Raw genomic sequence first — 23213 nt, 5'->3', positions numbered from 1 at the left:
CCAGGGTTCAGCTCTGCTGTAACACAGGGTCACTAGGAATCAGAATCCACTGGATAGCGCTAACAACAAAATCTGGACTTGTAAATGAATTTCTTTTTTTCAAGGAAGCCGGGGGAGAAAGACGGTTACTTTCTCCAGAGAATATGAAGTTCTACTCTCCGTTCTTCACATTGTTACCTTTGGATCAGCTCTGATCAGTTAGTGTGGATCTTGGCTGGGTTCTGGACAGCAATTTCTGTCTATTTTAGGCCCATCAGTTTCTTGTTAACACATTACTGGTGGAGAGAGTTAGACTTGGGATCTTGACTTTGTAACTGATTTACTCCACCAGTTATTTACCCACGGACCAGCCTACGTGATACTCAAATATTACCAATTTTAAGTAACTCTCCATTCTCTCAACTCTGAAAAGGAGATAGTGAGATGTGACTTCTTTGCGAAAAATAATAAACGTGGAGCAATTGCTTACTAGTATATGACATATAATAGATGTTGATTAAATGTTAGTTCTCACTTTTCCTAATCTGAGTATGCTGAATAAGGAAAAATATGCCAGGAAATCGACATGTAACTACTCAGACCTTTGGATTCTTAATTTAAAATATCAGTTTCCATGATTTTAAATACTCTAGTTATCTGATAAAAGTGGACTCATACAGTATTTGTCTTTTTGTGAACTGGCTTATTTCACTCAGCCTAATGTCTTCAAGGTCCATCCATGTTGTAGCATGTGATGGGATTCTTTCTTTTTTAAGACTGAATAATATTGCATTGTATATAGATACCACCTTTTGTTTATCTAGTCATCCTACTGTGGACATTTGGGTTGCTTCCACCTTTTGGCTATTGTGAATAATGCTGCGATGAACATGGGAGTGCAAAGATCTTTCTGACATCCTGCCTTCATTTCTTTTGAATATATATCAGAATCAACTATCAGAAAGGTATCAAACAGGCTTGATTGGAATCTGATTTTTTGTTTCTTATGGTGGCATGACTAAAATGTGTATTTGAAAGCCTTGGATTATGAGAGTCAAGAACATACTTGAATTATTTGTTAACAGAAATTTACATGTATTATCAGGCACATAACATTTGCATAAGATATCATTTTGCATCCTGCTTCCCTCGTTACAGGAGACACACATGATTGGGAGTAACAAACATGATGCCTTGTAAAGCAGAAACCCAAGAAACTGAATGATCCCTACATTCGGTGCACTCTGATTAAGGTGTCCTCAAGTCTTCAGGCACTTCTTTGTTATCTTAGGAAATGTGCGTTGCCAATTTCAGTAGGGGACTGCGTGCATGCAGCTGACGTGATTTAACACTAAGTGCAAAGCCTTTTAATGAAAAAGCAGGAGAAATCAATGATGATGACTGAGGGAGAATACAAAGTCATATCACATGAACTTCAGCATTTGTAAACACCAAGGCCTAAATAAATAAATACAATAAAAATAAATAAGTAAAAGTAAAAAGGAGGGCAAAAAAGAAAAATAACCCATCTTTTATCTGCAAATGGAATCTCAATGTTCACCATCAGAAGTGTTTGTGTGCTGAGTTTCCCTATGTACTTCAAAGAGAAATCAGGCACACCCACTCTTTCTCCTTCCACGTTTCAATTTGTGCCGTATACTGATGTATAAAAAATTCAAAATCTCAGGGGCCATTTATACCTCTATTTAGAGTCCCAGAAACCAGTGATATAAATTTATTGGAGACATAGCTTAACGGTCTGGCAGAAAATTTACAAACTTATACAAATTCAAGCAATGAGATTTTATTGGAACTGGGCAATAGAAACACAACTTGTTTCAAAAGCAATATACTTGCTGGTGGTTTTCATTCTTGTCTTAGTATCATATAGACAATTTGTTAAAATACAGTTGGCTGGCATGTACTCTATGCTTATTGACCGAATTGATAGGGACAGGGCTGAGGCATCTCACTTGATCCCTAGGTTTCAGTGGTCACTTATTAACTCTTCAGTGTGTGTTTTCATTCTCTTTCCACCCTCCTTCTGAGATTTTCTTCCTTGTGATGATGAAGTAAGTGAGAACAAGAGAGGCAGTGTGGCTTCATGAACATATGATTTATTTAATGTGATCATGACTATGCCAGGTGGAACAGTGATAAGCTGGCAGTGTTTCCAAGATATTCTCTGACTTGGTATAAACGCCTTCCCCATAGATAAGCAGTGAGGGAAAGGCTGATCTAATAACATTCTCAGGCATGAGTTTTGTTGTTTTATTCCCAGAGCCCTTAGTCAAATACACGCACGCGCGCACACACACACACACACACACACACACACTTACATATTTTTGTCTATCTTTCACCAAAGTTTTAGTCCTTCAAGGGCCTCAGTGTCAATACTTGACTTTGGTCTGACTTTGTTTTGTCCGTTTTTCTCTTGAGACTCATTGGATCGGAATTGACCAATGCCCCCAAGATAGCTAAAGTGTCAATGCTGGTGTACCACTCTGGCTTCTATTCAAAGTTTGGCCCTGGGGATTTCCCTTGTTTTCTTGTAAATTCAACTAAGCAATACAATGCAATTTTGCTACATTGTCCAATATTTTAAGGATTCCATAGTGGTGGGATTTTCAGGAATCTAGTCTGTCATATGGCTGAAAATGAAGCCAAATTATTCTACTTCTACTGAAAAACACAGTAATATTTTTGTAAAAATCCTAAAATTACCTTTCCACATACAGAACTTCTTACAAAGTGAATTTCCTGGAAAATTCATTACTCTTTTCAATCAATGAAATTCTCTCCTGGTTAGTACTACCCATCCTTAGGCATGCAGTTTTCAATTCTTCATCACAAACTGCAGGGTCTTAACCAAGTACCGAAAGGTTTCCCAAGGCTGCTCTGGTTCTCACTCCTGCCTCACTCTCACCAGGAACCAGGACTTGCCTCATGCCTGGGTAATGAAGTGTTATGCCATATTGTTCCCTTTATCTCGAAAACCGTTCTTGTATTTCATTGTCTTGCCACTCTTCTTCACATACGACAAATGCAATCAAGTGACACAACTACAAAGACATATTGGATCCCTAAAACTAACCTAAATGTCCATTTTTATTTTGGGCAAATAGTGCATTTTAGCAATTGGCATAAAATTATACTCAATAAAAAGTAAATCTCTCATCACAAACTCCTTAATCCATATTCTAGATACAATCTTTCAATAGCCAAGAGAAATAATTTGAGCAAATACATTTAAGTGATTATCCTTTAATTTTTAAGTCAAACTAAACTGTGTAAATTATTCTTGATTTGTATTTCCTAGTTGTACATATTGGAGATGGTTCCATATCACACAGTGCTTTATAAACCGATTATCATGATTCTCACAGTGCATTTTAAGTTATTGGCTTATACATTCATTTTGTAATTGGGCAATTTCCTCCTTTGGAGACGGGATAGCTTGCTCATCTATGTAGCTGGAATGTCAACCACGGTGGTAGGCACGGGGACATTCAGGATGTAGTTGTTGAGCAAATGAAAGTGGGTTTAGTTTTTACTCCTTAACGTATTTTTATTTCAATGGGTAATGTTCATACTGTATCAACATTGCTCAGGAAATTCCAATAACTATTATGTTAATGTTTCAGCTTTATAGGGACAATGCTATTCACCTTAAATTGTAAAGTGAATTTTATTGTACTCAATGTGGCTTAAAAAAAAATAAAAGACAGATTAGGAATTGGAAGTACCTTGAACATTGGTTCATTTAAAGAGAGAAACAATTCAGAAAGCCATTGCTAACATTCTCCTGCACAGGTATTGCATGTGTGGAATCAGCTTTGCCCTTTTGAAAATTTCTAGCTGACCTTTAGAGAAAGCTGAGCTTTTGGGGCTCAGCAGTTATAACACAGAGGATTATTACCAATTTTGAAAAAAGGAAAACTCATGAAACATTTAAAAAGATGGCCTTGGTTACTTAACCATGTTTATGTTTTAAGCCCATGAATAGAAATGGGCTTTAAACACACTAAATATTTAAATGCAGATCTTGTGTGTGTGTGTGTGTGTATTTGCCTGAATCTGCCACTTACTAGTTGTACAGTTTGATCAATTTCTGCAACTCTTTTCCCAATTTCTTTACTTGTAAAATAGTTGTAATCATAGTGAGGCACATACCACAGTATCAATGCAAAGATTGAACAAACATTACGAGCACACACCTGAGAGATGGTGCAAAGCAAAGGAAAGACGTGGCTGGTTAATCAGGGGTTGGGAGTTCTAGTTCTGTTTTTGCTGATCACTCTCGTTTGATCATTCTTCCTTTGTGATCTAGTGAGAAGTGTGGACTGGATGCTCAGAGAGGCCTTTTTCATTCTTCAGGTTCATGGAGCTCTCAGTTGTGGACCATCATCATTTATGCTTCATCTGTATCCGCCCAAAGGTATGGCTTTTCTCTGGACTTCATTATAACTCTTCACAACACATTTCTTTTACATACTATGTATAATTTTCAAGAACTTATTGAAGAATCTATTCCTCCAAAATTAGGAAATATACTGAGGAAAAATAAACACAAGGGGAATGTCTGATGAGAAAACCAATGTTGAAGAGAAATGAGGGGGAAATCCAAGATGGCACCTGCATAGTAGGTCTGGGAAGCTACCAGTGTAGGCTGGAGCAGGGGATTGTGGGTGTCTAGAGGGAGGTTCTCAGGGAAAAAAAAAAACTAATAAATTATTTGACTTTTTGACTGTATAATGAGTTACATTGAAAGGTATTTTTAAAGAGCCCTGGGAAAGTGTATACATACTTAGATTTTCAAAGGAAATTGAGAAAAGAAAAATGACACAATTATTATCAATAAGCAAAACAAAAACAAACAGTTGTTCAAAACAGGGAATTAAGTTATAGTACATTTCTTGGCTCAGTAATGAACATTATTTATATAGATATATCAATAACAATAAAAATATTTGTTTATCTGAAAATTGAGAAATAATTTATTTGGTAGAAGGAAAAAAGGGCAAGAGTGTAAAAGAGCTCAATCCACATCTAATACAAAAGGAAAAAAACTTTGGCTAGTCAGGAGACAACAGGATGCACATATTATTTAGATGTATGGAGGTAAATACCAAAATAAAAAGCTAAATGAACTAAAAAAATAAAAATTTGCATGTGGTGGGTAGTTGTTTCTGGTAGCAGGATAAGGATGGAAGAAGAAAAACATAGGACTGTGGTTTTATGTGATAAATATTTCACTACTACTTTTAAACCAGATATGTGATCTCTTTATTTTTCATAGCACCATTGATAAGGCTGTAGAAGAACAGATACATGGCAAATTGTTAACTGATGGCGTATGTAGAAGGAGACTTCAATCTCACTGAAGATTGATGGTACTAAGTGTATTCTTTCACTTGTTCCTTACAGACACATTGTATGGCAAAATTTATTATCATCCAATAATATCGAGGAAGATGGCAAGGTTTAAAGAAATGATGATATCAACAGATGGTGGTGAAAAGAATCACAGTTGAGTCTTTTGACTTTAAATAGCATGCAATTGCCTTTGCAGAGCACTACCACTTTAGCATCGACTAAAAACTTCTACCCCTAGTTAATTAAGATACAAGGACTTTGGAGTTGCTGTTGACCCCCTTCTACTCTTAGTTCCAGATAAATAGGCCCACTTCAGATACAGTGGCCTGCATAGTCTCTGGAGGAGTCTGATGTCAGGGATACAAGCCCTAAGAGCCTCTTATTACCCTTAAACATTATGGGGATAGCCTCGCAGTTCACCAGGTTAAAAAAAGCTACAAGGAAAAAACACAAGACTCTTATCACATTACAGTGTTTTCCATTGTAGCAGAATTTTATTTGCTGTCCCTGGAAATAAAAATACAAATAATTACAAATAATGTGCACAAAACAGACCTGACCAGTAATGAGATGATAATTTTTCTAGCTGTGTGTTCGGACATTGAGTTTGCAATTTTATCCTCCAATGCTTCTGAGTATTCTTTCACACTCATCAATTGCTGTAACAGTCATCATTAAGAAAAAGATATTCCAGAGGCCAAAACCTCAGTGCTTCTGGCAAAGGAGGGAACTTCGGCATCAGAGAGAAATACCTACACTCCTACCTTCTTAGTACTCTGTTTCTGCGCAAATAGTGCAAATAGGATGGGGGCATTTTCTGTCTTCACTATAAACTGTCTAGTACCTGGTTTCTTTAGGTTCCAAGGATAACTATTATTAGTATTACTAATGATAATAATACCAGGGAAAAATGGTAAAAAGTATTATGGTGGCAATATGATTTCTTCCCTGGAACACCTATTTACACGCAAGCACCAACATAATATGTCGGTGACCAATACTTACTAATGCATACTTTGTTATCTTCTAAATGGTGCCATTCCTTTATCCGTCCATACATGGATGGATGCGTGCATCTATTCAGACATTTGACAAAAATTTACCAGGTACCCACGACATGCCTGACCTGGTTCTATGCCCAATGGATACAGAGATGACAAACACAGTTTATAACCTTTATAAAAGGAGACAGAGAACAAAGCCATGGATTCAATATGAAATTATAGATGGTGTAATTAAAGTAGGGCAAGGCCCCATCTTGAGTCCAGGGTAAACTCAGCTGAGTCTGCTACATTAGGATCGCCTGTACAGATGGTTCTGCTGGGCATTTCTTTCCACAGGAAGACATAGAGCTAAGACTTGAGGAAATATACCTGGGTCCAAGGGAATGGATGATTCTAGACATATCTCTATCTTGCCTCTCTGATTGTCCTCCAGACCAACTCACTGCAATTCATGCTGAATGCTAATGTGAAGGGTGGCTTTAGAAGAATAAATAAGAATTATAATCTCTATCTCCTCTCTCATATATCATTTCCATGCAACTGATGTTGAGACAACTGGGAGAGTCGAGTAGCAGAAGTCTGACAAAGATCAAAGCCCAATTTCACTCTACGTCTTCCATGGGGAAGAATCTCCTAGAATTTTCATCGAAACATACTATCTTTATTATATACCCTAATATCATACTCTGAAACAGACTTCAATTAAACATTCTTGCCCTCTGAGCTGTTGGTAGAGAGAATGCAAAACAATGGAGAGTCTATCATTTTTCTTTGGTTTCGGAGAGCTTTAAATAAGAATAGGTGACCACCTAAAACAGATTTTGGCTTGGCTTATAAAAAAAAATAGAACAACTTCTTCCTAAATTTAGCATATTATTTGACTGCACACTCTGTTAATTTTGAGACTGGGAGGGGAATGAGGAATGTATCACTTAAATATACTCAAGTCAAAGCAAACCCTGTGTTCTTTGTCTCAACAGCTGTTATGAGAGAAGGATTTTAAGTAAGGAGAATTACAAGCATAAATTGGAAAAGAAAATACTATTTCAGATCTTCTTGGTCTATCTACCTTAAACACATTTCAAAGCATCTTAAAATATTGATGACAGGAAGCTACTATTTTTATTCTCCTAGGACAAGGAGAAAAGAAGATGTTTATCTTACACAGATTTTTTCCTTACTGAACATTGCTTTTTCTTGATAAAAGTGTCCTTTCATTGGTTTAATAGCTGAACAAATGGCACTTTCAATCTTACGTAATTTGGTCTAAGTATCTGTCATTTCCCAGGATTAATGCCAGATGGACGCTGGGATCATTTCTAAGAATTCTCTGATAAAATAAAGAGAGAGTCCAAATACACACCTGGTCAGTGTGATGAGAGTGCAATGGATAAGAGAGTCATTTATTCAATAGGAGGATACACACATGGTTTTGCAATAAAGGTGCAAGATTAAGGCTGACCTCTTAAAGCAAAATGCCACAAAACTAGGGCCAAAAGACTAGTTTACCTCTCCTTTACGGGACTGTAGACTCACTCCACTAAGCATTTACCGTGTACCGGGCACTGGGCTAAGCGTAGTCCTCACAACAAGATTCAGTGCTTATGCCCATTTTACAGATAAGGGAATAGACTCCAAGAGGTTGAAGAACTTACCCAATTCACATTTTTAAAAGTGGCAAAAGTAGGATTTTAATCCAGAGCTCTCGGACTTCAAACCTGTGTGTATGTTATTGCCTTTCGGAGGATTATAAAATCTTACAACTTTAGGGCTGAAAAGGATGATAGAGTTCAATAATCAACCACTCCTATTTTTCACCAGAATTCTTTCTAACATAAGCAAGAGGTCAGCTAACTTATTTAAACACCTCTACTACTTATGCCTCTGAAAAATTCATCAGTCATATCTTCCCTTTCTAACCTCCATGTATTATCTTTGTCCCCTTCTTCACTCCCTCATCCACAGTGCCGAAAGGCTGACATTCCCAAATACAGACCACGGAAAAGCTTTCTCCTTTTAACTCATTGATGGCTCTCCATCACTTACAGGATAAACTGTAGAAAATTTCGTAATTTGACAAAAATCTGTCTTTCCACCTGCATTCTGTTTCCCAAATATTGAGAACAATAGTGAGAAACAACAGAGTACAGTTTCTAAATTCTGAGCAGTTTTGTGTCCCTGTGTCACTGGGGATACTGCTTCTTCTGCCTGGGATTGAGTCTCTAGACTTTGCCATCTGTAGAAAGCCTATTCAGACATGAAGACTTATGCCATTGATCAACTCTTTTGGGAAGTCTTATTGGATACTTCAAACAAAACTAGTCTCACCCATTTATGTGTTCATGGTTATTTGTTTCAAAATGTCTTCTCTCCCAATGGATTATGAACATCTTAAGGACAGTGTCCATGTTATCTTCTTTGTTTCCCTCTGTTGCCTTATATGCCTGGAACATAGTGAATGGTTAGTAATTATTTGATACATAAATTTAACATTAACTATAAAGGTGCAGACAAAGTCATGTTTTTCTCTCACTTCATTGCCAATTTATCTCCTATTTACACTCTCATTTCATCACTTTTATGCCTTCCTCTAGCCTTAATTCTGTCTAAATCATGTTTACATACATTTGCCCCAAAGTTTAGCTCATCTGGGCATGGTTATCACATGATTACTCCTAAAGAACTCATGTACACACAGTGATGATATGGAAAATTCACCCATTACTTTATGATAATTTATGGAGAATGAGGGGCAACAAATAGACAATGACTGCTTATTGGAAACTTTTGCAAAACTAAGTGTTTATTTAATTTTAAAAAATCCAAGAATTCCCCGATGTGTAACTTTACAAAATTGCAGAGTACCTAAAGGTTGTTTATAAGGATTGTATATATTTTGACTTTTTATGTAATTAATCAAACATTTTCTAACTATTTATGAAATTTGTTTCTTAATGAAAGATGTAAACATTTGAAAAGTATATAACTGGCATCATGCTAAAATATATTTAAGGTGGGATCACATCCACTGCAGGTTTAAATAAAAGTCTACAACAATTAAGATGAACAGTGTAGGAGAAGAAAACTTTTCCCTTCTTCCCTTCTAGGTTCTTTGGCTGGTCTAATAACTAAATTGACATAAGACAGGTTAATAGGAGAAAAATAAGTTTAATTTTATACATACAGGAGCCCATAAAAATATAAGACTCGAAGAAGTAACCAAGGCAGGCAGCTCTTATATCTTTTAGACAAAGATGTAAATTTGTAAAGAATTGACAAGACAAAGAAATTTGGACTTGGGATGGTAAATTAGTGAGGGAGCAACAGGGTTTGTTGGAAGGCTTCTTGGCCCTGAATTCCCTATGTCTGGTGATATGGATGTCTGCCACCCTCCTGGTACAGGGAGGATACCCTCACATGGGAGTTTTATTTCCTGCTTTTAGGGGGACAAAGGAGGGTCAAAGTGTTCTCCTTGCACCACTACTCACGCAACTTTAATTCAAAATAATCAATATGCCAAAATGTCATATTTGGGGGGCCTGTTTTGTTCCCCTTCAACAGAAAACATGATGAAAGAGAATAACTTAGAAATAGGGAGAGTGAAATGTCATGGCAGTAATCAACCAGCAGTCTGGGTGTGAACAGCCAATAGCCACAGTCAATATGAGAAGCCTAGCAAGGGAAGTATGTATTCCAAATGTGAATATTGCTATGAAAGCTACCAGGGATGAGAGTTAAACAAGTGAAATGAATTCTCTGAGTTTTCCGCATTTGAGCCATGAAATACAGGAATATTCAAAATGCAATTCATGCTTAAAATAAGTGCTTCTAGAATGGCTTGGCAATTCCAGTTTCAGACAACACATAAACTCTATATTATGCCTTTCATCTTTTCTTTACCTCTTCTATCATTCACCATTATCTTTCATTTTTTTCTTATTAAAAAATTGGACTCATATACTTCTATATGATTTTTTCATATTCTATCTTCAGTTGTACAAACAGTTGTATGTACAACAAATGGTGTTTTCTTGTTGTTGTTTAAAAGTAATTACCGTCAGCAGCAACTTTGTGAGATTTTCCATGTGCCTAATGAATAAAAGAGCCCCTACAACTACACCCTACCTCGTGAGATACGCTGGTCCTCATAGATTACACACTACTGGTGGTTTTAACAATTTACAATCAAGAATATAAGGCTTGGAAAATCCCTTCAAGATTATATATTCCAGTGGATCTCATCCTGGCTGAACCTTAAATTTACCTGGTAAGATTTTCTAAAAAATATCCATGCCCAATCCCACCTATGGAGATTCTGGTTCAATCAGTCTGAAGTTAGTCTGACCTGCTTGTCATTTTTTGTTTGTTTGTTTGAAAGGGTCACTAGTTTATTTTACAGGTCAGGAAACTGAGGACCAGAGTGGGAAAGCAGCTTGCTAAAGTTACAAAGCAAGTTAATGGCAACGAGAAGACCCAGAGCTAGGCGTCCTAAACTAGTGCTCCTCAAATTTAATGTGCATATGAATTGCCTGGGAATCTTGCTACAGTTCAGATTTTGATTCATTAGTTCTGAGTTGGAGCCTGGTATTCTAGTATATACATATTTTTTCTTCACCTTTATTGAGGTATAATTGCCATATAACATTGTGTACGTTTAAGGTGTACAACGTGTTGATTTGATGCACTTACATATTGCAACTCTAACAAGCTCGCAAATTATGCCAATGCTGCATTGTATAGCTGAAGTGTCCTAAATCACACTTACACTCCAATGATTAGTTGAAATGCAGCAGAATAGAAGAGAATAGTCTCATTGTCTCAATTAGTTACAAGACAGAGAAAGCTCTAATTTAGGAAGTGTTGTGGTCTTCTATATTTCCCTCTTAAGGATGGCTTGCTGTGTTTTCTTGGGAACGTTTTGGAAGTGTTCCAATGAAGTCTGTGGTTAGTTCATCTATGAAATAAAAATGACCAAGATTGTCTCACATGATTTTGATGAAGCTGAAATAAACAAAAAGATGTGCAAATATTTCAAAATGAGAATTATGAAAGAGAGGGTAATTAATATGTACTGTTTATATTTTTATATAATTTTGCTTTTGATAAAATTTAAAGTATTATGTTTTATATGGCTTACAGATATCTGCATATGTTTGTGATATTTCAAAATTATTATTTTTCTGATGAGAATTGGAAGTGAAATCAAGATGCTGGTCAAAGCAGTCATTAGGGTGTCTTGTCACGACTTTCAAGACAGATTAACAATCTCTCTTGTTTTAAACCCAACATTTGCTCTCCCTCCTTTAAAACTTCTAATGACTCCTCGTTACCAACATTGATTAGTCCCAAAGCTAGATAACAAAGCTAAGTAAGATTTATATTCTACAGTATTTCAGTTCACCGATGGAGTGTCTGTCTGTATTCCTGCCGAGAAACCTACATGTACTTATTCAATTATGAAAAACCTGATTGGCGTCTACTATGCGCAGGTTGCCATGCCAGACACTGAGAAGATATAGATGAATGAAAAAGTTCTCCATTCTCAGTGGGACCATGGTATTCCTACAGAGATAGACAGATAATTGAACATTAGAACTTAGCAGAGGAAATCTCAGGCAAGTGTTGGAACAAGAGAAACAGGTGTTTAAATTAGGCTAGAACAACAAGATGAATAAGTTCTAGAGATCTGCCTTACAATATAGTGCCTAGAGTTAACAACATGGTATCATGCACTTAAAACATTGTTAAAGGATAGATGTCACATTAAATGTTTTTAACACACGCACACAGAGCAAAGAGACACAAGGAAACATTGAAGGTAATAGATATGTTTATTACCTTGATTATGGTGAAGGTATCATGGATATATGCATATGTCCAAACTCATCAAATTATAGACATTAAATACGTGCAATTTTTTCGTATGTCAATTATACCTCAATAAAGCCGTAAAAAAATAAATGAGAGTAGAACGTCTTCCTTTTCATGTCTTCTACAATTGGCTCCTATTAATTTATCAAGATCAAGTAAAAATATAAATTCCTTTATGAGGTCTACTCAACTACTAAAGCTGGGATATTTATGCCATCCCCTTTGACTTGGTGGTCAAAAATCATGACACATATTCTTTTTTTTTTTTTTTAATATTTATTTATTTTTTTTCCCCCAAAGCCCCAGTAGATAGTTGTATGTCGTAGTTGCACATCCTTCTAGTTGCTGTATGTGGGACGCAGCCTCAGCGTGGCTGGAGAAGCAGTGAATCGGGGCGCGCCTGGGACCCGAACCCGGGCCGCCAGCAGTGGAGCGCGCGCACTCAACCGCTAAACCACGGGGCCAGCCCTGACACATATTCTTTGTAGTGGATTCTGTAGTGTCACACCAAGATCCTCCCTTGAAGGCCAATGTCTCTGATCACCAAGAGGAAATAGGTTGAGTGTGGTACTTGAAAGTTTGGCTCAGTATGTGGGTATGAGATACACATTGACTGCTTTACTATATCCCTACTTATGAGTGGTCATGAAAGATAGCAGAAAGGAAAAATACTCCAGTGAGAAGATCTCTGGGTGGTGAACATGGTCATTCAATATATGTGAAAAGTGTGGTGGTCTGAGACAAGAATATACATGGACTCATCAGTAGTAGCAAATGGCTAACCTAATTGGTCAGAGGCCTAGGAAGAAAACAATTAGAAGATAAGATCTAGAAAGCAAGCACACAGATAGACGTATAATATTGAGCACAGAGTATAATATCTTTATATTGCATGTTAACACCCACCAGAGAGCATACACTTTGGGAAAGACCCTAAAAACCAAGAAGACAGCATGAGCCAGCCAATTGACATCAGTTAGCCTGTATCGTTGCTCATATGAGGGAGATGCACCTTGATGCATGAACACAGCAGCCAAGGTGGTGGGATAGAGCCTATATGGGTCAACAGTGTGGACTCCCATTCACTAAGACTGATCTAGATATTGAACTGCTGAATGATCAACATGCTGGAAACAAAGACCAATGCTGAGATTCCCAGAAAAAGAAGGCATTCTGTCTGCAGACTGCCTTTGGACTTGACATTGCAATGTCAGCTATTCCCTGGGTCTCCAGCATGGAGGCCTGCCCTGCAAATTTTGGACATGTCAGCTCCCGTAATTGTGTGAGCTAATTCCTTAAAATCTATGTCTCTCTCTCATTCTCACCCTCCATCTCCCCCGCTTTTATATACAGATATATAGATATAGACATATAGATATAGATATAGATATAGATATAGATATAGATATAGATATAGATATAGATATAGATATAGATATAGATATAGATATAGATATAGATATAGATATAGATACAGATATGTATCCTATTGGTTCTGTTTCTCTAGATAAATCTGACTAATACAGCCCCATAAAAGAGACCAACTTTAGAAAGAATTCTAGAGAAGCCAAATTCAAACTTCTATCATTACAACATATGATCAATACTTTAACAAAACATCTAGGTTTTCCAAATTGAATTTGGAATTTGGAGTTTAAGTAAATATTGATGGGAGTTTTTCTGGTTTGGTTTTAGTTTTAGCAGTTTATTTATTTTTAAAAGCACAGCAAACTTTTGTTTTAAATAAAAACTCCCATATCTTCATGTCATGATGCACTGTCTGTGGCCATCAGAAATCAATCTATTTTCAGATAATCTGCTTAAGGCTTAGAGGGATTAGTCAATGCTTATTAATCAACCTTTCAGCTTTAATTTCATTTAAAATGGGCTTCATTGGAATAGAGGTGGGTTATTTTTTATCTCTTTAAAAAAATAAGCAAGAAAAGCATTTGTGAAAATGAAGCTGGATTTTGATTTGTGTTAGCAGTTGTTACTATTTATGATTGCACTTTTAAAATTGAAATTGCTATTTGGCACAAAATATTAATATAAATTTGATCTGATTTTTAAAGGTTGATCATATTTTAATGCTCTATATCTTATTTAGTTTGTGACTTATGTTACTTTAATAAATTATTTCTGAAGGAAAGTTACTGCATTTCTACAATTCCACTATTTTCCTGCAGTAATACTATAAGTTTATTATTCATTTCTCAAAGAACATGCAAAGAAGTGATTTTCCTTTCAGGGAGCATGAATCACTGTTGATGAATATCATTGACAGTGGCAAATGGCCTGGTCCTTGACTCTTGATTCTCACTCAGTGTTTGGAATCAGAAGCAAGACTTATTTTTGAGTATTTCTTTGATAAGTTGAGATATAGAAACACATGTTAAATAAATTAAACCAGGACCCAGATGTCTACCGTGTTTCCTTCACACTGGTCTAACAGCAAGCAAGAGCATCTGTGTCAGATTCAAGCAGCATCATTTGCCAACAACTCTTCTTTGGTCATGAGAAGATGCTTGCCACTTCATTAAGAGTCACTCCTGAGTTACCACAGTAGAATAAATTAGACAAGAACCTGAAGGAGCTATGGGGAGCCATATAATTAATTTCCCTCAAAAAGCAGTTTTTCTTTCACAACAGAAATGTAGATGTTGCCACTGATGGTTTCCTTCAATAAGACACAAACTAGCTGATGGGGTAATTGCCTGATTATTGACAATTTGGGTGGCTGACCTAACACTTTGACGAAAGTATTGACTTTGATTTATGGGTTCTGGGAAAACTGGAATTAAATGAAACAACACACAAGCCATAATGAAAAATATTTTCTATTGTATCCCTTCCTATATCTGGAAGAGTATTAGTGATGTGCACATGGTAGTTGAGATTAGGGACTCCTTATAGCTGAGATGGCATTGCTGTGGACTTTCACAGTCCAAATCTCCCCAGTTCCACAGAAGACACAGAGCAGTAAGCCAGACAAAACATGTGTAAGTCCTTCTGAATCAGAAACTTGATATCCCAGAGATAGTAACCTGTCCTTCTTACCTATGAAGTATATCCATGGGAGCTAGAGGAAGGTGGAATATGGATGAACAGTAGGACTATTTTGCCTGACATTCAAAGTATTTTATTTAATGGTATTTTCAATGAACTGTTCAAAGAAGCTGAAATGAACCTGTTCTATAAGCAGAGGCTAAAGGTACAAAATCATCTCCAAATCCAAGGGATTTATTTATCTCCCTTAATTTTCAGAAAAAAAAATCCTGAAGATTGTTTATTGTCTTTATTATGTACATAAAAATGTAATCTTAGAGAGGCAAATCTTAGAGAGTTTAAGTATTTTGCCTGTAGTTACATGTGTCCAGAATTCAAATCCATGTCTGTTTTAGCCAAAAGCCATGCTCTTTCCACTGAACAATAATGTCTTCCTGTATGATAAATAAAATAATCGTATAATATAAGTGGAAAGATTATTATTTTCTAACAAGTCTATGTATATTGTTAGATGCTGTAAGCGACAAAATTGGGGACAAAAAAAAGTCCTGCACCAAATGAGGCCAGAAGTGTGCCTGTCTCTTTTAGTGTCATTCTGTAGGGCTTGTATTCTAACATCATTTTGGAATACTATGATAGGAATTCTACAGATTCCTAATATTTCTAATCTTTCCCTTGAAAGCACATGAGAAAGTTGGACTTCCCTAACCCTTTGAAGTTGAGAATGGTTAAGTATCTAATTATGTCAATTGAATATATGAAAAGAAGTGGCCTGTCACTTCCAAGGCAAACATTTTATTGTCAGTACTGGATTTTTCAGCTTTCTCCTTCCATGCCACAAGGAACCCGAAGGCATTTGTGTGTAGTAGAATATCATAAGATAGCATAACATCATAAGATGGCATAGGGTGAATGTGTGGACCCAAACCCTCCACCACCTTGTGTTGGACATGTAGCATGGATATGGGAAATACAATTTAGTGGTGCTAAACCATGAAAGTTTTTGATATTTCATTACCGCAACATACTTTAGCCTCTCCTGACTGATGAAAATGTAGTAGAATAACTATATTTCTGATACATTATTCTTTCCTCACAAAGTATAGTAGCACCTTAAATAGCTTATTTCAATAAGAAATAAGAAGTTGCTTCCACACTCATTACATTCTATCTTCCTACAACCTACTTTTATCATCCCCTTTTGATAAAGAGGGTGTTCAAGTTCATGGAGGTAAAGGAATTTGTTCTACGTCACACAGCAATTATCTGAAGTCTGGGTGTGAATGCAGATACTCTAGCGTTTAGTCCAAGATTTCCTTCTCTTGTCCCTGGCCAGTCCCAGTTCTTAGTGCCAAATCCAATAAATGTGCTTCAGACCTAAATGGACTCCTTTACTAGGCTTTTCAGCTGCCTTTGACATTATTGATGTTGCCCTCCTCAAAATACTCTATTCCCCTGACTTCTGTGACACTTTTCTTTATTCACTCTTTTATCTTTCTTTGCTTCCCTGATGAGCTTCACTTCCTGTGCCTGTCTCTTAAATATTCATATTTTTATGAGTTCTCAGCTAATTTCTTTCTTTTCTCTAACATCTCCAACTGGGTGATCTCATCCACTCTCATGGTTGTAATTCTTGTTTTTATGCTAATGACTCTAATTTATAGGCAGGTATGAACTCACTCTAAAATTCAAAGCTCTATATCTAATGCCATAGATATATATCCTTTTGAATGTCCCCAAAACAATTCAACCTATCATACCCAAAATAAAGACATCTTTCTTCCCAATACAAATGCTACAATGTCCCCTGTATTTCAAATAAATGACATCATTCACCTTGTCATATAATCCAGAAATTTGGATGTCACCTGAAACCTATCCATCTTTGTCACTAAACACAACCTATCAAACTCCAAAATATGTTCATTATAACTTCTAGATAACACAGGTGTTTTTGAGCTACTTTCCCACCTTCTGCCAAAAGCCCAGATTAGTTTGTTTTTTCTCTTTTTAACTCTTTGTTTGGTACTTCCCATGAACTCATGTACCGACAATAACTAGGCATTCTGCCTTGCATCTTCTCCTTCTTCCTCAATAAACCACATTTCTCTCAGTGTGCTATCTCAGTAACATATTCCTACTCAGCTTTATTGAAGTATAATTTTTACATAAGAAATTTTATACATGTTTAAACACAGAGTTTACTAACTGTTAACAAATGTAAATACCTATCATTTTAGTCCGCTTGAGCTGCTATCACAAAAATACTATAGATGGAGTGGCTTAAACCATAGAAATTTATTTTCTTAGACTTCTGGAGGCTATAAGTTGAAGATTAAGGTTCTGGTCTATTTGGTTTCTGGTAAGAGCTCTCTTCCTGGCTTGTAGATGGTTGCCTTCTCGCTGTGTCCTCATATGGTGAAGAGAAAGAGAGAGAGATCTCTCTGGTGTCTCTTTTTATAAGGACACTGCTCCTACTGAATCAAGGTGTCACCTTTATGACCTTATTTAACTTGACTTACTTCTTCAAGGCCTTATCTCCAAACACAGTCACGTTGGGGGTTAGGTCTTCGATATATGAATTTTGGGTGGACACAATTCATTCCATAGCACTCTCATTTTCACATCTCATTTTCACATCTCAATTAAGATATATAACATTGCCTTAATCACGAAAAAATAATTTTGTGTCTTTTTGCATTCAACACACTCACATCCTCAAAAACAAACAAGTAAAAAATAAAACAAAACTAGTAATTAAACCACTGATCTTTTTTCTGTCTCTGTACATTACTTTGTCTTCTCTAGAGTTCCATATAAGTGGGTCATACAGAGTTTATTCTTTGGGGTTTTTCTTCTTTTACTCTGCATAATGTGTCTGAGATTTGTACATTTTGTCTTGTGTTTCAGTCGTTCTTTCCTTTTTATTGCTGAATAACTAGTTTTTCATTGTATGAATATACAATGACTTGTTTATCCATTAACCTGTTAGATAGTTGGGTTGTTTCCAGTTCAGGACAATTATAAATATAGCTGCTACAAACATTTATGTACAAATCTTTGAGTGGATGTATGTTTTTATTTCTTGTAGGTAAATACCTAGGAGCAAAATGATATGTTCAATTATGGTCTGATCATCTTGAACTTGTGTAGGTTTCTGTTTATACTTTACTAGTGAGAATCTATGGAAAGCCTAAGGTATTTCCCAAGTTGCTCTAACTTTTGAAGGAGTGGACTCCACTCTGTCTCCCTTACAAATCTTATCAAGTCTTAATTTTAGGCTTTCTTTATGGGGAGAGTGCATCTTACTTTTGTGTGTGGTCTTTGCTCCTAAGGCACAGACTTTGTTGTGTCTTAAATGGCTCAGTATTGAGAATAAGGTACTAGGAAATCTCTCCACTCTGGCAGGGCTGGAACTCTGAATCTTCAGACACTACCCTTCCCTCTGCACTGCCTGATCTCTGCCATCTCCTGTTTTCAACTCCGTAGCAGATACCCTCTGGTAAGCCTCAGGTAGCCCCACTCTGCACATGGACAGCCCAGCCCTCAGCCTCAAACTTGCAGGAGATCCCACATGGACTTCTGGGGCTCTTCTCTGATGCTCCGCCTCTCAGATCCCCCTGCCCTTATCTCTGACTTCCACTTCCTCAGCTCAGTGGACAGCTGTACCCTGCTCAAACTTCATGCTGTACTGATGAGAAATTTTCCCTAGGTGGATATCTGGGCAATGGACTCACCTTGTGAGCTCTCAAGCCCTCAGAGATCATATGCTTGTGGTCTACTGTCTGAGTCTAAGAAGTATCCCTTCACGTATCTTATCCACTTTTATAGTTCTCATGATGGGAGTGCTAGCCTGGGATCTGGTCCTACCTGAAACATATTATATATATTTTTATTTTAAAAAGTATTTATTTAATATATTTTTTATTTTATTGAGGTCACATTGGTTTATACCATTATATAAATTTCAGATGTACATCATTATATTTTGACTTTTGTATACACTGAAACATATATTTTACAATATAATTTTAGCTATCTTACCTTTTAGCTGAAAGTCTTTCAAAATGCATGTATCACAATCATTTTAGCATATTTTTCAAAGCCCTTCATGCCTGCCTCCTTGAGTTTGCCATTTAGTCTCTTCTAATCTCCTTCTCATTTCTGAAATTCTAAATTGCTTGCAACCACCAGGCAGCTGTTGGCCCCCAGCTATGCCAATACACACATGTTTAGTTGTTTGACACCCCAGTTTATATATGTGTAAGAGTTGGGATTCCCAAAATGCTTGTGACATCATTTAGTTATGTTTGCCCTGTATATTGACAATAGGCTACTGGAGGTATATGCAACAACTAAAGAAACAAGAGTTCTGTGAACCCCCCAGAGGGGAAAAAACAATCTTTTAAATTTTTTAAGCAGTAAATGACCAAATGTCAACAATATCTTTCAGACAAAACAGACAATGCCAGGCTCTCCCTTTGTTCCAGAGGAAAAACATGGCTGTTCTTCTGAAGTAATGAATCAGGTATGAGAAGAGGCATTTCTTTTAAATGTTCTTAAGAAATACTTCAAATGACAGGACAGAATGAACATGATAATCAAAAATCCTAAAAATAATAAACTTAGAAAAATATGCTTCCAAGGTCTTTAGCCTACCATATAAAGCTTTATAAGTTCCATTCATTTATCTATCAATATTTACAAATCACCTCCAACATATAGTTGTTACTGGGGATACACAAAGATGAATAAGGTATTCTTCCCCCCCTTTCAAATTATTTCCTGATCCTCTCCAAAGAAAAAAAACTCATCTTCAATTGAAAAGTCCAAAAGTATACGGCTTGAAAGACAAGATAATAAAAAAACTCTCATATATTCCTCGTTAGCTTAACAAAGATAAATGAAATGAGAAATATTGGATTTTGTCATCATGAAAGGGAACTGCTTACAATAATTTAATAAGATTTTTCTACAACAATAGGACTAATGAGTTCACCACAAAGAATAACAAATAGCATCTGCTCAAAGATTTTCCTTCAAATCATTTTGCTATTCATGTTATTTATATTTTAATGATATCAAAGTCAGACAGAGCAAGGGTCATCATCTGTCTTTTCTACATGGGAAATTTGAGCCTCTGTGAGTATAGCAGATGCTGTCAGCGCCCCATCCACACATCCTCAGCACTCATCGTTTCTATAGGCATTGATGGTTTTCTACTTCCGGAACCTGTGCTATTTTGACTGATGATTTTCTCTGGTAGTTGGATCATGCTTGCCTCCACAGGGCAGACCAGAAATGACAGAGCTTAATGTCTCAAGTGCAGCCCTTGCCCGGTGACGGATGGGAGTTGGTGGATAAATGCCCCAACTTCCTCACTCTTTTTTGGAGATATGGGGCTCTGATGCGTGTTCTTTGCAGGCTCCCAGAGATCTCAAGTGGGACTATACCTTGTTTGTCCACAATCATGACTTCTTCATAGGGTAGTCTGTATTGACTTCCTTCTCTTTCCCATTTATCTTCCCCATTTCCCTACTATGCCTTCTAAGATTGCTTCTTAAGTAAAATACACAAATCTAAATCACAAGGTCAGTTTCTGGGGAAACAACTTTGTGAAGATCCGTGACTACCTTAAATTCACACAGCTAAGACTTGACAGAGAAAGGATGCATATATCCCAAACCCAAACACATTGCAATTTTTAGCCTCAAGAATCGCACTGAGACAAGGTCTTCCTATGGACTTTTCCTCTTCTGCCGTCCTGTTAGGAAATGACCCTTCACTCTACAACTAAAATAAGGGCATTTAGCCCCTATAGCTTGATTTCTAGTCCTGCTCTATTTCCCCCTAACATGTGTCAATTAATTAGTATTTTTGAAAGACAATGTAATTCAATAGAAAGAGCAGGGCTTTGGAGTAAGAAAGATCTGAGTTTAAATCTCTTTTCTACCTCTTACTTGCTACAAATATTAATTTGCTATTCTGAGTTTCAAAAGCCTCTTCTATAAAAGGAAGCTAATAAAAATAGAATCTAAGTCCTAAGGTCTTTGTATGGATTAAATAAAATAATACACATAAAACACTTAACATGGCTTTGTTGGCACTACGTGTATGGCACCTTCTGCTATAATGATGATTTCTTCTTTGAGAGTAAAACTTTTTTATTTGATTCCATATCAGTGGCAGAGGAATACTTAGAATAAAATCAGGAACTGCGATTTATTGATCTCTTAGAGTAAATGGGCAAACTTAAGACTTCTTACATGAAGGAAGCTACCCTGGCTATTTTAGTGAACAGGTAAAAAGCTCCAGCAGTAATCCTCTCACAGGTGGGAAATCTGCCTATAGAACCCTCATTTCACAGGCCCAAAGACACTTAGAGAGCAAATAGCCCTATCTATTTCTACCAGTTGCTTTCCCACCGATATTCTCCCTGGCCCCAGGTAACAATATATGAAAGTTGAGCTTATCTGTAAGGCACTAAATTACTTCACTACTTTTGTTTAAAAAACAGAATAATAATGTGGCTCTTTCTAGGCAGGATTGTTTATTCCCAAGAATCTATAATGTGTTTCTACAAATAGCCAAGGCTTATAACCTTTGGCAATGCCAATACAATAGCTATCAGCTATTAGGTGTCAGGTCCTTTATATATTTTATATGAATTTTCACAGTGATGTAATGTAGGTGGAAAAAAAGAGACTCTAGCTTGTTCAATTACCTCTTGAAGGTCAACAGCAAGTGCTTGATGCCAGAGTTTGTTTTAATCCTACTCTATGTGATATCAGCTCCTATATTTTTTTCTAATATTTTCTATCTCTATGTTAACCATCATATATATACATATATGTATATATATGTGTGTGTGTTGGGAAAACAATGAAAAAAAATATATATCCCTGCTTAACTCTAACCAGCCTCAAATATGTTGACAGATGCATTGATTAATTCATTTATTCATTTAGATTCTGTTTTGTGAGTACCTAATCTGTGTCCCACATTTTGCAAGCCACTAAGAATACAGCAATAACTAAGTCAGTTTCTGCTCCAATGATTCATTTTCTAGTGAGACAGACAAGCTTGGAAACAAATAATTATAAAACAGTGATATTTTCTATGACAGATATTTCAAAACATGCTATAGTAAAAGATATGGTGGGGAAATGAAGCTGACTTGAGGATTCTGAGAAATCCTCAAAGAAGCGTTGATTTAGAGTCTGGTAATATTGAATGTGTGTTGAGTTCTACTACATGCCTGGCACTCCTCTATCTGCTTTATGTGCATCAACTCTTTAATTCCTTATAATAACCGTGTATCCTAAATGATCAATGCAAATTTTAGCACAATAAGATTAAAAAATAGAGGCCAAGAGAGGTTAAATGATTTTGTCAGTGTCTCACAGCCACTAAGTGACAGAAACAGAATTTGGATCCAGTCAATTTAGCTTGTGAGCCAGTACTCTATGCTAAACTAACTTTTAACATCAGAATATGAGGTCATAATAAGGAAGAAAAGACAAAGAGAATGAGGGATTTTAAGGAAAAGGAGCATGATGTGCTACAAATGAGAGAGTCCTGAATGTAGCGGTGGTGCTTCCAAACCATGTTCTATGATGTCCTGTGAGTTAAATTAGCATAGATAATTGATGGATGCTTTTGGAAAGCAACTAAATACACTGAAGTTGTCATTCACTTGAAAGCATCCATGCAGTCCTCAAGAGGCACCATAATATCTAAAAAGCTTGACTTACATCCTGTGCATCTTGATGGTTTAAAATGTATGGCATCACATTTCCTAAAGGACAGATTCCAAGAACTGGCCATTTCAACCAGTGGAAAACTGGTTATTTAGACCCTGGTTTATTTGACCTACATACTGCTTTGTTTTTCAACCTAAACATCTGTCTGATTTTCCTTCCTTCCTTCTTTCCTCCTTCCCTCTCTCCTTCTCTCCCTCCTTCACTCCTTCCT

The sequence above is a fragment of the Diceros bicornis genome, chromosome 32 (assembly GCF_020826845.1).
Source record: "Diceros bicornis minor isolate mBicDic1 chromosome 32, mDicBic1.mat.cur, whole genome shotgun sequence".
Classification (NCBI taxonomy): Eukaryota; Metazoa; Chordata; class Mammalia; order Perissodactyla; family Rhinocerotidae; genus Diceros; species Diceros bicornis.
The sequence above is the reverse complement of the archived record's forward strand: the minus strand, read 5'-3'. Positions refer to the sequence as shown.